The 11,387-nt window shown below is 40.7% G+C and overlaps 1 long non-coding RNA gene and 1 other non-coding gene across 2 annotated transcripts; one reads left to right on the top strand and one right to left on the bottom strand.

The window, feature by feature from the left end:
• Positions 1-419: 419 nt before the first annotated feature.
• On the top strand, positions 420-492 carry TRNAA-CGC (transfer RNA alanine (anticodon CGC)). Its single transcript has one exon. It is a non-coding gene; the product is annotated as a tRNA-Ala (tRNA).
• Positions 493-556: 64 nt separating this feature from the next.
• On the bottom strand, positions 557-4,861 carry LOC148213017 (uncharacterized). Its single transcript, XR_015789247.1, has 2 exons — positions 4,110-4,861; positions 557-4,024 (listed from the first exon to the last, which is right to left on the bottom strand). It is a non-coding gene; the product is annotated as an uncharacterized LOC148213017 (long non-coding RNA).
• Between the last annotated feature and the right edge of the window lie 6,526 nt (positions 4,862-11,387).

Below are 11,387 nucleotides of genomic sequence, written 5' to 3'. Positions count from 1 at the left end.
AAAGTTAACTTGATTCATGCAATCCAAATCATCAGAGCAAAGAGGCATAATATTACTTAAATGTTATGGCTTCTTGACGAGATTAGGAGCTTTGTTGTGTGAGGGCGGATTTCATCGTTGAGGCCGAGCAAGAGAGAGACCAATTTTGTGGTCTATGGTATTGCAAGAAAGCGCGAAAGCGTATGGAAGATGGTTTAGTGGCGGACTGGTATATTATGGTTTTTCCACTTGGATATTTTAGTCCAATTAGATCTTAGTTGGTCATATAGATTTCCTAAAATACAATATATATTTACTTAATAAATTTGTCTATTCAACCTAAGAATGGAATTTTAAAAAGAAAAAAAGAAACTTCATGAATGGAATGCTTTATACATAATTCTATAATTTATTAATTTGAACATTTGCTTAACAAAATAGGGGGTGTAGCTCATATGGTAGAGCGCTCGCTTCGCATGCGAGAGGCACGGGGTTCGATTCCCCGCACCTCCAAACTTTATTTTCTTATTATGCCTATAATCTTCATGTTTGGTTATTAAGGAGAAACCCATTGAAATGCATCGGAAATTGAAGACCGTTATTATTATGCCATATAATCTTCATGTTTGGTTATTAAGGAGAACAGGGATGCATAAGAGTCTTCAGACAATATCGAATCTCCAAAGAGATCGTTGAGGAAGAAGATTTACACTTGGAGGCACCACCCACTGACTGTCGTCATCTTTCCTGGTCGACCACCTGCGCCTAGAAGGACCCCTATCATCACTAGGTAAGTGACAAACTTGTCATTTAAACCTATTGTCTACTTCTATTTTCTTACTCAATCTATATGAATGTAAATAAATGGAATAAAACTCAAATAGGCCCCTATCCCGAAGTGAAACTAACAACAAGGGAAAAATCTCTCAATTATTCAAATACAAATAAACCGAGTAACTAAGCAGCCTATGGTCCTCACTCGTCATGTCTCCTCCGTCCCATCACCATGGTCACCCACGAGTCCTTCACCTGAAACAATCATTATAGAGGGGGGGGGGGTCAGTATATAAAATATACTCCATAAGTAGCCCTCACCAACACACACACACGTCATGCTCAACTATATCAAGAAACATTCGTAATCATGCTTTTCAATACATTATGCATTTAAACATATACGCATTTCGTAACATATTAGTGAGAACCACAACCAGGAAACATGTTAACATCCAAGCTCTAGTCTCCCTAATATTACCAGTACCTCTAAGCTTATCTCAGTTATCATACCCTTCCACAGCTATCTCCTTCAAATAGAGTCGGCCCCTGACCATTTATATCCAGAGCCCCGACCCTGCAGCATCGGCCCTCGACCATTTATACCCGAGGCCTTGAACTCTGCATCGACCCTCGACCATTTATACCCGAGGCCTCGATGTCTTACAATCTATTGGCCCTTGACCATTTATACCCAAGGCCCCAATAGTTCTCCTTTCGAAAGAGTCCTCGCATCGACCCCCGACCATTTATACCCGAGGCCTCGATACCCAATTAGTGGCATATCAGCCCTCAACCATTTATATCCGAGGCCCTGACACTCACCCATTCACTTCGTAACTTTCATAACTCCACATATCATTTCTACCCTCCAACCAGGATTTCAGTACTACTTCCCTAATAACACCAACCACCACAAAGCCCAACAACAACCCAACCACTAGTAAGATTTCAATGCATCACGGGTCTCAATGACACAAAGTTTGACAACAACCAACCTGCTCACAGCATAGCGCACACAAAGCTTCAACAAACAACCCTATGACATTCTTCACATAACATGCTTTTCACAACATAACAAATCCTAATCAGCTCCAACCAACCATACAATATCAGTAAGTTCCTAAAGTTGCAGACAACAAACATGAATACCAGTCATATACATATCCAATATATAAAATAACCGCAAGTTACAATAACAGCATCGACCTCACAAACCTGTCCAACAATTAAAATACTAAGAGAAACATGTTTATAATGTAAAATCAGCAAGAACAATTTCTACTAACACACATCAACGCACACACCCGCCCCCGTGCTACTTACGAACAAATGTCCTAAACCTCCTAAGCTTGTTGAACACTTCCTACTACAAAAAGAGCACGATCTTGAGGTTAGTAGCCCATCAGAAACATTTAGTTATAAACGAAACCGAGTTTAGGTAGAGTCGTTACTTACTAACTCACACTAAAACCTCTTGGGTTTGAAATGGGTAGACGCCGAGGAGGCTTGAGCTGCAGAATCCGGGTTCGAGAAGCTTCGAGCTTGCTGGTTTGATACCGAAAAGTAATAGGTAACTTAAATCTAGCTTCGAACAAGGATGGGTATCACGAATCGAACTCCAATTTGGTATGGGTAAATGCCAAAATGCGTCGGAATACTTTTGCTCGCTTTGGAATCACAAAACGGGTCACCGAAGCGTTGATTCACGTGCTGGTTGCAGGTTCGTGGGTCGTCGAGGGGTCGTGGGTAGAAGGGAAGACTACAGCTGGTCGTCGTTTGCTAGTGGGACGTCAGATCTGAACGGAAACGCAGTTGGTTTGTCGGGCAGCCACTGATACCGTCGGGTTCTGAAGGAAAACACCGCCGCCGCCGGATCTGAGCTCAGACTGTCGTGGTTGCTGCAGGAGTGCTGTCGCGCCGCCGGTTCTGATCAGCGCTTGTCACCGGCCGTCGGACTCCAACAGATCCGTTCAACAACATGGGTGGGGAGCTGAAATCGCGTGGGTTTCGTCGCACTGCCGCTGGGGAACTCGCGTGGGTCGTCGTCGATGGAGGAGAAGCGCCGTCGTCTGGAAATGTCGTCGCTCGCCGCAGAGGTGTCGTCGTCGGTGAGGACTTGCTGGAGAAGAAGAAGCAAGGGAAGGGGGGGTGGCGGCGGCTCCAAAACGAGAGGAAGAAGAGGAAGAAGGGAAAAATAAAAAGAAAAAAGAAGAAGAAAAAAAAGAAAATAGATTTAGGGTTTTTTTTTTTCTTTATTTTGTTTTAAAACCTATAGCCCAATTCCCACATCTTAAATGAGGCCCAAATAAGTAAGACAAAGTCCCAAAACAACAAGCCCAAAATTTCACTTTAGAAATAAAATAAACCCACAACAATCCGAAATAAAACAATTAACTTAAACTCTAAAAGCCAAGAATAATAATCCAATAAGTAGAAAGTAAGTGTCCCAAAACCATGGATTTAGGATTGAAATAAAAATCTCCTGCACTGATCGAGAACTTAAATTATCCTAATCCAACAGAATTAAACTAAATTCTAATTTACCCAACATCAGAACTCCAAAATTAGAAGATTCAAAAAGTAAAATTATTAGCTTAGGGAAACAATTCAAAGGCACAATCATTTCTTGTGTATCAACCCCCGACCATTTATACCCGAGGCCTCGATACCCAATTAATGACGTATCAGCCCTCGACCATTTATACCCGAGGCCTTGACACTCACCCATTCACTTCGTAACTTTCATAACTCCACATATCATTTCTACCCTCCAACCAGGATTTCAGTACTACTTCTCTAATAACACTAACCACCACAAAGCACAACAACAACACAACCACTTATAAGATTTCAATGTATCACGGGTCTCAATTACACAAAGTTTGACAACAACCAACCTGCTCACAGCATAGAGCACACAAAGCTTCAACAAACAACCCTTTGACATTCTTCACATAACATGCTTTTCACAACATAACAAATCCTAATCACTTCCAACCAACCATACAATATCAGTAAGTTCCTAAAGTTGCAGACAACAAACATGAATACCAGTCATATACATATCCAATATATAAAATAACCGCAAGTTACAATAACAGCATCGACCTCACAAACCTGTCCAACAATTAAAATAATAAGAGAAACATGTTTATAATGTAAAATCAGCAAGAACAATTTCTATTAACACACATCAACGAACACACCCGCCCCCGTGCTACTTACGAACAAATGTCCTAAAGCTTCTAACCTTGTTGAACACTTCCTACTACAAAAAGAGCACGATCTCGAGGTTAGTAGCCCATCAGAAACATTTAGTTATAAACAAAACCGAGTTTAGGTAGAGTCGTTACCTACTAACTCAAACTAAAACCTCTTGGGTTTGAAATGGGTAGACGTCGAGGAGGCTTGAGCTGCCGAATCTGGGTTCGAGAAGCTTCGAGCTTGCTGGTTTGATACCGAAAAGTAATAGGTAACTTAAATCTAGCTTCGAAAAAGGATGGGTATCACGAATCGAACTCCAATTTGGTATGGGTAAATGCCTAAATGCGTCGGGATACTTTTGCTCGCTTTGGAATCACAAAACGGGTCACCGAAGCGTTGATTCACGTGCTGGTTGCGGGTTCGTGGGTCGTCGAGGGGTCGTGGGTAGAAGGGAAGACTACAGTTGGTCGTCCTTTGCTAGTGGGACGTCAGATCTGAACGGAAACGCAGCTGGTTTGTCGAGCAGCCACTGATACCGTCGGTTTCCGAAGGAAAACACGCCGCCGCCGCCGGATCTAAGCTCGAACTGTTATGGTTGCTGCAGGAGTGCCGTCGTGCCGCCGATTCTAATCAACGCTTGTCACCGACCGTCGGACTCCAACAGATCCGTTCAACAACATGGGTGGGGGGCTGAAATCGCGTGGGTTTCGTCGCACTGCCGCAGGGGAACTTGCGTGGGTCGTCGTCGATAGAGGAGAAGCGCCGTCGTCTGGAAATTTCGTCGCTCGCCGCAGAGGTGTCGTCGTCCGTGAAGACTTGCTGGAGAAGAAGAAGCAAGGGAAGGGGGAGGCGGCGGCTCAAAAACAAGAGGAAGAAGAAGAAGAAAGGAAAAATAAAAAGAAAAAAGAAGAAGAAAAAAAACAAAATAGATTTAGGGTTTTTTTTTTCTTTATTTTGTTTTAAAACCTATAGCCCAATTCCCAAATCTTAAATGAGGCCCAAATAAGTAACACAAAGTCTCAAAACAACAAGCCCAAAATTTCACTTTAGAAATAAAATAAACCCACAACAATCTGAAATAAAACAGTTAACTTAAACTCTAAAAGCCAAGAATAATAATCCAATAAGTAGAAAGTAAGTGTCCCAAAACCGTGGATTTAGGATTGAAATAAAAATCTCCTGCACTGATCGAGAACTTAAATTATCCTAATCCAACAGAATTAAACTAAATTCTAATTTACCCAACATCAGAACTCCAAAATTAGAAGATTCAAAAACTAAAATTATTAGCTTAGGGAAACAATTCAAAGGCACAATCATATGTTAGAATAAACGAGTCAATGAACGTGGGGCGTTACAATCGTCGACACAATAATCCTGCCAACAGACTCTAATCCTCCTGCCTCGCACTTTCTATAGTATTTCTGAGGCGTCGGTTCGCTGGTTCGAGCTGTTTCGAGTGTTTTTTTAATTTTGCTTTCTTATGATGTCAAAATTCAGTCCAATTTTGCTATTTAATTATTATGTATTATGAATGTATGTTTAATTAAATGTATGATGCATAAAGTATGACATTTTGATTAAAATTCCACCATAGGTTATTATTATTATTATTATTTTTTGTGAAATCCCACCATAGGTTAAAGAATGATCACGGTTTGTATTAATATAAGTATTATATTATATGAAGCATGATGTATTTTTTCTTGTAATTAATGGAAAAATGAGTTGCATTGAGCATGAAATTTCTTTAGTAAGTATAATTGTTATATTTATGAATGTCATTTGATGCACGCCTATAAATTTAATTATATGTATAATTGTTATATGTATGTTTAAAGCTTAGTATTGCATGTTTAAGGTTAATTAATTTGCTTTAAAAAGGGTTTTAAAATTAATTAATTAAACCTTACGTTTTTTTCTTCTAACAAGATTAGAGTTTTTTCTTTAATAGAAAAAAGCTTAATTACAAAATTTTGCTTACAAGGGAACCTTTTGTTAGCAAGGTTCTGTCTAGGTTGAGGTATTTAAGCTGACTGTTTATTAAACACCTCTACGTGGGAACCGACCTGGGGTTGAATTAATCAATATTTTATAAAAGCATGCAATAAATAAACCGCTTCTTCGTGAGCACTTCCTCATCACTGGCTATGGGGGAGCCGCTCTTCATGAACATTTTTTAGATGAGGTTGGGGAAGAATAGTCGTCCCAACGTTTTAGAGGCGCATTGGGCGATTTCATGGTGGATGAGCTGGCCAATATCGATGCTGATACCCTCCATTAAACACGCGAGGAGTAGGACCGTCTCCTTAGTTACGGAAGAATTATGCATTGTGGGCATGATTATGCATTTGAGGAAATAAAGCCAAATATTAGGTTCCAGCTTATGGATGTTTGAGGGAACGGAACTGGCTCCTTGTGGGGCAATACACCAGGATGCTCTAAGGTGGGCCACAATAGTGAGCGCATGAGCAAGCTGAGCTCAGTAGGCTGCTTTAGCATTTTGTTGAATTTGGCCTCAGGATTTGAACGAAGATGAAGGGCTTTGTCGATCTCCTTTGGGCTCCAATCGACTTCTACCTCGCGCACCGTCGTTTTACCGATGTTATCGAGGCGGAGGTTAGTATAAAACTCCTTCACCAACCATGGGAGTAATGGCCCTGGTGGTGCACAAAAGTAGGCCCATTTGTTCCTGTTAATGACCTGCTGGATGAATGGAGGCACGTGCTCTAACTGAAAACCTTTTTTGAAGAAAAAGTCCTGCTTGCACAATTGCTCATGCGCCTCAACTGCTGCTTGGGTGTGGAACCTCTTGAAGGTGGTTTCCTGTGGGGCAACTACATTGGCTCTTTTTTGATCGGGTGGAAGCTACTGAGCGCTTACCTACACAGAAGAGATATAAGATTGCCGCTTCCTTTCAGGCGAGGAAGCGATCTTTATTGATTTACCCTTTCGGTGGACCCTTTGGAAGCAGAGGAAGACAAGGCAGCCGCAGCTTTCAGAGGCTTTGGAAGAGCCGATAACTTAGCCTTTTTTTAGGACAGGCCTTCATATGAAGACTCGATTGGCCTTTTGGCAGGTCTTGTACGGGAGGACGGACCAGAGGGGGAGATACGTTTAAGGGGGCTTTGGTGTTCTCTTTGGAATAGACGGAGGCAGAGGGTGATCAGTTATTGGGCGGAGGGATTTGAGGCGGAGGCCGGCGGGATAAGCACGAGGCTAGAGATATGAGGTGGTGAGGGCGTAGTAAGGTTTTCAGTGGTGGGGCTGCTTTGAACCTCCTCTTCCTCTGACTGAGCACCTGGTTGTTGCTCTGTATTAGAAACAAGGGCCAAGCGTGATTTAGATGTAGCAGGGGGCTTGGCCGGAGATGCTAATGAAGTTTTGAGGACTTCCGTTGGTACCGATTGGACGTCTACATCAGCGAAGTCCTCCGACGAGCTGTCTGTCAGAGGCAGCTCTATTAACTTCTTTCGATTGGCTTTTTGTTTGTAGCGTGGCACTTTGTATATCGTGAAAAGGCACTGGGCAAGGCTTTTAAAACAGAGGAGCTCGGGTTTTGGCGGAGCGATTTCAGAGACGTAGGAAGATGAAGGGGAAGATAATCGTGGGCTGTTGGTTGGAGGTGGTGGGATTTAAATAGGGAAACTTAAAGGTTAACCCTCCCACAATTTTCTTTTCTTCTTAAATTTAAATAAATTTGAATTTCAAACTTACCTTAAAAAAAATTTTCCGTCTCCCACTTAAAAATTAACTCCTACCGCCTTTCCTCAACTGGTAAGGGAAATTACTGCCTATTAGCTTGCTTAAATGCCTACCAGCTATCCCATCGCCACTGTCATGCACCTGTCGCAATTATCACTGCTCTCTCTCTTGCTTTGCAATTTAATTTCTTATCAATCAACTAACCACACGTCATTAAAATCAAATTAACTTTTTGAAATTTAAGGTTTACCCTAAAATAAACACGAATTAAAATTAAATTAAGGAAAAATGGTAGCCTCGCAGAATGGACAATTTAAAGACTAGCTCCTTCATTCTTGACTGCTAACGATTCCCGCTTTACGCAGGGGCTAGCTTGTGTGCTCCAGCATCCCATGCCACACATTATCCCCAGTTGTGCGTTAATTACTACCTGTTTATAGTAAACTCTATGTTCGTTTTTAACTCCTTGACTGTTATTGCTCCATGAGCGGACACCTTCAGTATTTGAAATGGTCCTGACAACTTAGATTTTAACTTCCTAGGGAATAACTTGAGCCTTGAATTGTAGATGAGAACTTGCTGCCCAATTCCAAATTTTCTAGGTTGTATGTGAGCGTCATGCCATTTTTTTGTTTTCTCTTTATAGATCTTGGCGTTTTCATATGTATCCCTCCGAAATTCTTCTAACTCTTGAAGCTGTAGCTTCCTAATTTCGCCTGCTGCAGAATGGTTGAGATTAAGCTTTTTCATTGCCCAAAAAGCTCTGTGTTCCAGTTTCAAGGGTAAGTGGCATGATTTTCCAAACACCAGCTTGTATGGGGACGTTCTTAACGGAGTTTTAAATGTCGTCCTGTATATCCATAGAGTTTCGTCTAATTTGAATGCCCAATCCTTTATGCTTACATTCACTACTTTTTCTAGGATGCTTTTGATTTCTCTGTTTGAAATTTCTGCCTGACCATTGGATTGACGATGGTAGCTATGACGATTCTGTGCTTAATGTTATATCTAGCCAGCACTCCTACCACAGCTCTATTGACAAAGTGTGATCCTTCATCACTTATAATTGCTCTTGGTGTGTCGAATTTGGTGAAGATATTTTTCAAGAGAAATTTGGTCACCACCTTAGCATCGCTGGTGGGGCAAGAAATTGCTTCAACTCACTTAGACACATAGTCCACCACAATAAGATAAACAAATGACCGTTAGATGGGCGGAATGGGCGCATGAAGTCCATACCCCATACGTCAAACAACTCAACCTCTAAAATGTAGGTCAATGGCATTTCTGATTTCTTCGAAATATTCCCAACCCGTTGACATTCATCGCAGCTTGTGACCAGCTCGTGAGCATCCTTGAAGATTGATGGCTAAAAGTAACCACTCTACAGTACCTTGGCTACTGTAATTTTTCCACCGAAATGTTCCCCATAAGGTGCAGCATGATAGCTCTTCAATATATGGGATGTTTCCGATTCAGTGACACATATCCGAATTATATTATCCTGTCCCAATATATACAGAAAAGGATCATCCAAATAGTAAAATCTACATTTATGGAAGAACCATTTCAGTTGTTGTTCTGTCCATTCCTCTAAGCGTATTCCTCCTGGTAAGAAATTTGCAATATCCACAAACCAGGGTTCTTCCTCTCTAGCATCCTTATGCGACAAGGTGAGTAGCTGCTCATCTGGAAAACTATATCTGATGACTAAAGCTTCCTTACCCTCGTCTGCTCCAATAATCCTGGACAAACGGTCAGCAACTAAGTTCTCAAAGCCCTTTTTATCCTTTATTTCCACATCAAATTCTTGTAGCAACAAAATCAAGGGATGTGAATCCCGGAGCGTAAGCGGATCGTAGTCCGTGAAATTTGGGAAACAAAATCATAATGTGCAAGATGAAAATACAGAGGAAAACACATTACCTTTGAAGAACTTTTCTTCGACAGTTTCCACCCGAACAGCACCATCGAGTCTACTCGCTATCCTCTTGGGTTTCGAGAACACGCTTGTGGGAGCGTTTCTTTTGGAACAAGAGGGGATTTTTTGAGAGAGCTTGAGAGAGATGAGAGTTCTCTGTCTTTTCTTTGCAGGTTTTCTTTTTCTTCAGAGAGCCCGTGCAGAACACTTCTGCTGTATACCAAAAAGGAGGTGATGTGGGATAACTGCCCACATCGCCACATGACCACTCCCCTACGTTTTTGGGGGGAGAGGTGGTGTTTGTTTTTTTTTCTTTTTATTAATTAAAACCAATTAATTAAATTAACTAATTAATTTAATTAACTAATTAAAATTAATTAATTATCATTTAATTAATCGAATTCAAATATTAATTAAATATAATTATAAGTTTGAATCATATTCAAATAACTCTCTTTTGTATCACCTATAGTTTTAATGTACATCGTATGCACATTATTTTTAACCTATAGTTTTAATATGAATCTTATTCATATTAATTTTATTTGAATCTCATTCAAATAATTTCTCTCATAATATATAGTTTTAATTTAGAATTAACTATATATTATAATGTATCAATATACGTATAATCAGTTATTAAATTTGAACAATTCAAATTCTTCCACAAAACTTGATCCTCGTTTTACCTGTTATGAGCTAGCAAGGGGACCTAATGGACCTACATATCAGAAGCTCCAACGATATGAGATTAATCGGTCAAACTCATTGACGGAGTTAATCAACATTCGTTAACTACGGGTCACTCCACTAAAAACCCGCAGTTGCACTCTTCTCACTGCAGAACGTTTTCGTGTCCATGGATATACGACCGTTAATGACGAGACAATCCTTCACGAGTGCTCGTAACTCAAGTTGAGTCAAATTACCGTTTTACCCCTGAGTTACATCTTACTCCTTAAATACCACTGCTCCTCTAATGAACAACCAGGTTATGGTCCGACCAATAATTGGAAGTCCCTATCGGGCCAATGAGAGGGTGGGGTCTCTTGTTCAAGTCCTACAGTCAGCATTTAAGGGAACACTCACGTACTCTCCTAAAGTCGAAGAGGAGTGAGTTCCATCTTGTGAAGTTATGTTCCCAGCTCCCCACTCGGTCTCGTCCCCAAAATGGTAGGAACGCTGAGTCGGCAACTTTGGCCACTCTCACCCATACAGATCGAAGGACGAGCCCTCACGGGCAGGAGTCCATAACTCACTCAGGATTGAGAATGAGTTGTCTGGTCATTCTAAGAAACAACAATCTATTAGTTAACGGTGTTACATTTAAAGATTGGCTATTTCGTGGTTCGGCCTTATACAAACTCATTGTATAGGATACCCCCACTCGCATGTCTCCACACCAACGACCTGGATCGAGTCGTCTGTAACCTTTACAGAGTGGGCCGTATCCATAGTGTTGTCAGAATAAGGTACCCAGCCTTATCCATATACTATAGACCCTTTAGGTTATTCACATGACATTATCCACTTGTATATCAGGGTATATCAAATATATACCTCGTATATCAGGGGTATATCAAATATATACCCAGTATATCAAATATATACCCAGTACATATACTGTCCCGGTTACACTAAAATAACCTCGGATGTTTAGTTAATTGGATTTTGGACAATGCAATGCTATGAATTCAACAACAAATTTATTGAATAAAACTTTATTGAATATACATTTGTTTTTACACAAAATACAAACTACGAGTTTAGGGCAACACACCCAACACAAAATCCACCTAAT

This window comes from Momordica charantia, assembly GCF_013281855.1.
Source record: "Momordica charantia cultivar OHB3-1 chromosome 2 unlocalized genomic scaffold, Mcharantia_2.0 BLBB01000002.1, whole genome shotgun sequence".
Lineage (NCBI taxonomy): Eukaryota > Viridiplantae > Streptophyta > Magnoliopsida > Cucurbitales > Cucurbitaceae > Momordica > Momordica charantia.
The sequence above is the reverse complement of the archived record's forward strand: the minus strand, read 5'-3'. Positions and strand labels throughout refer to the sequence as shown.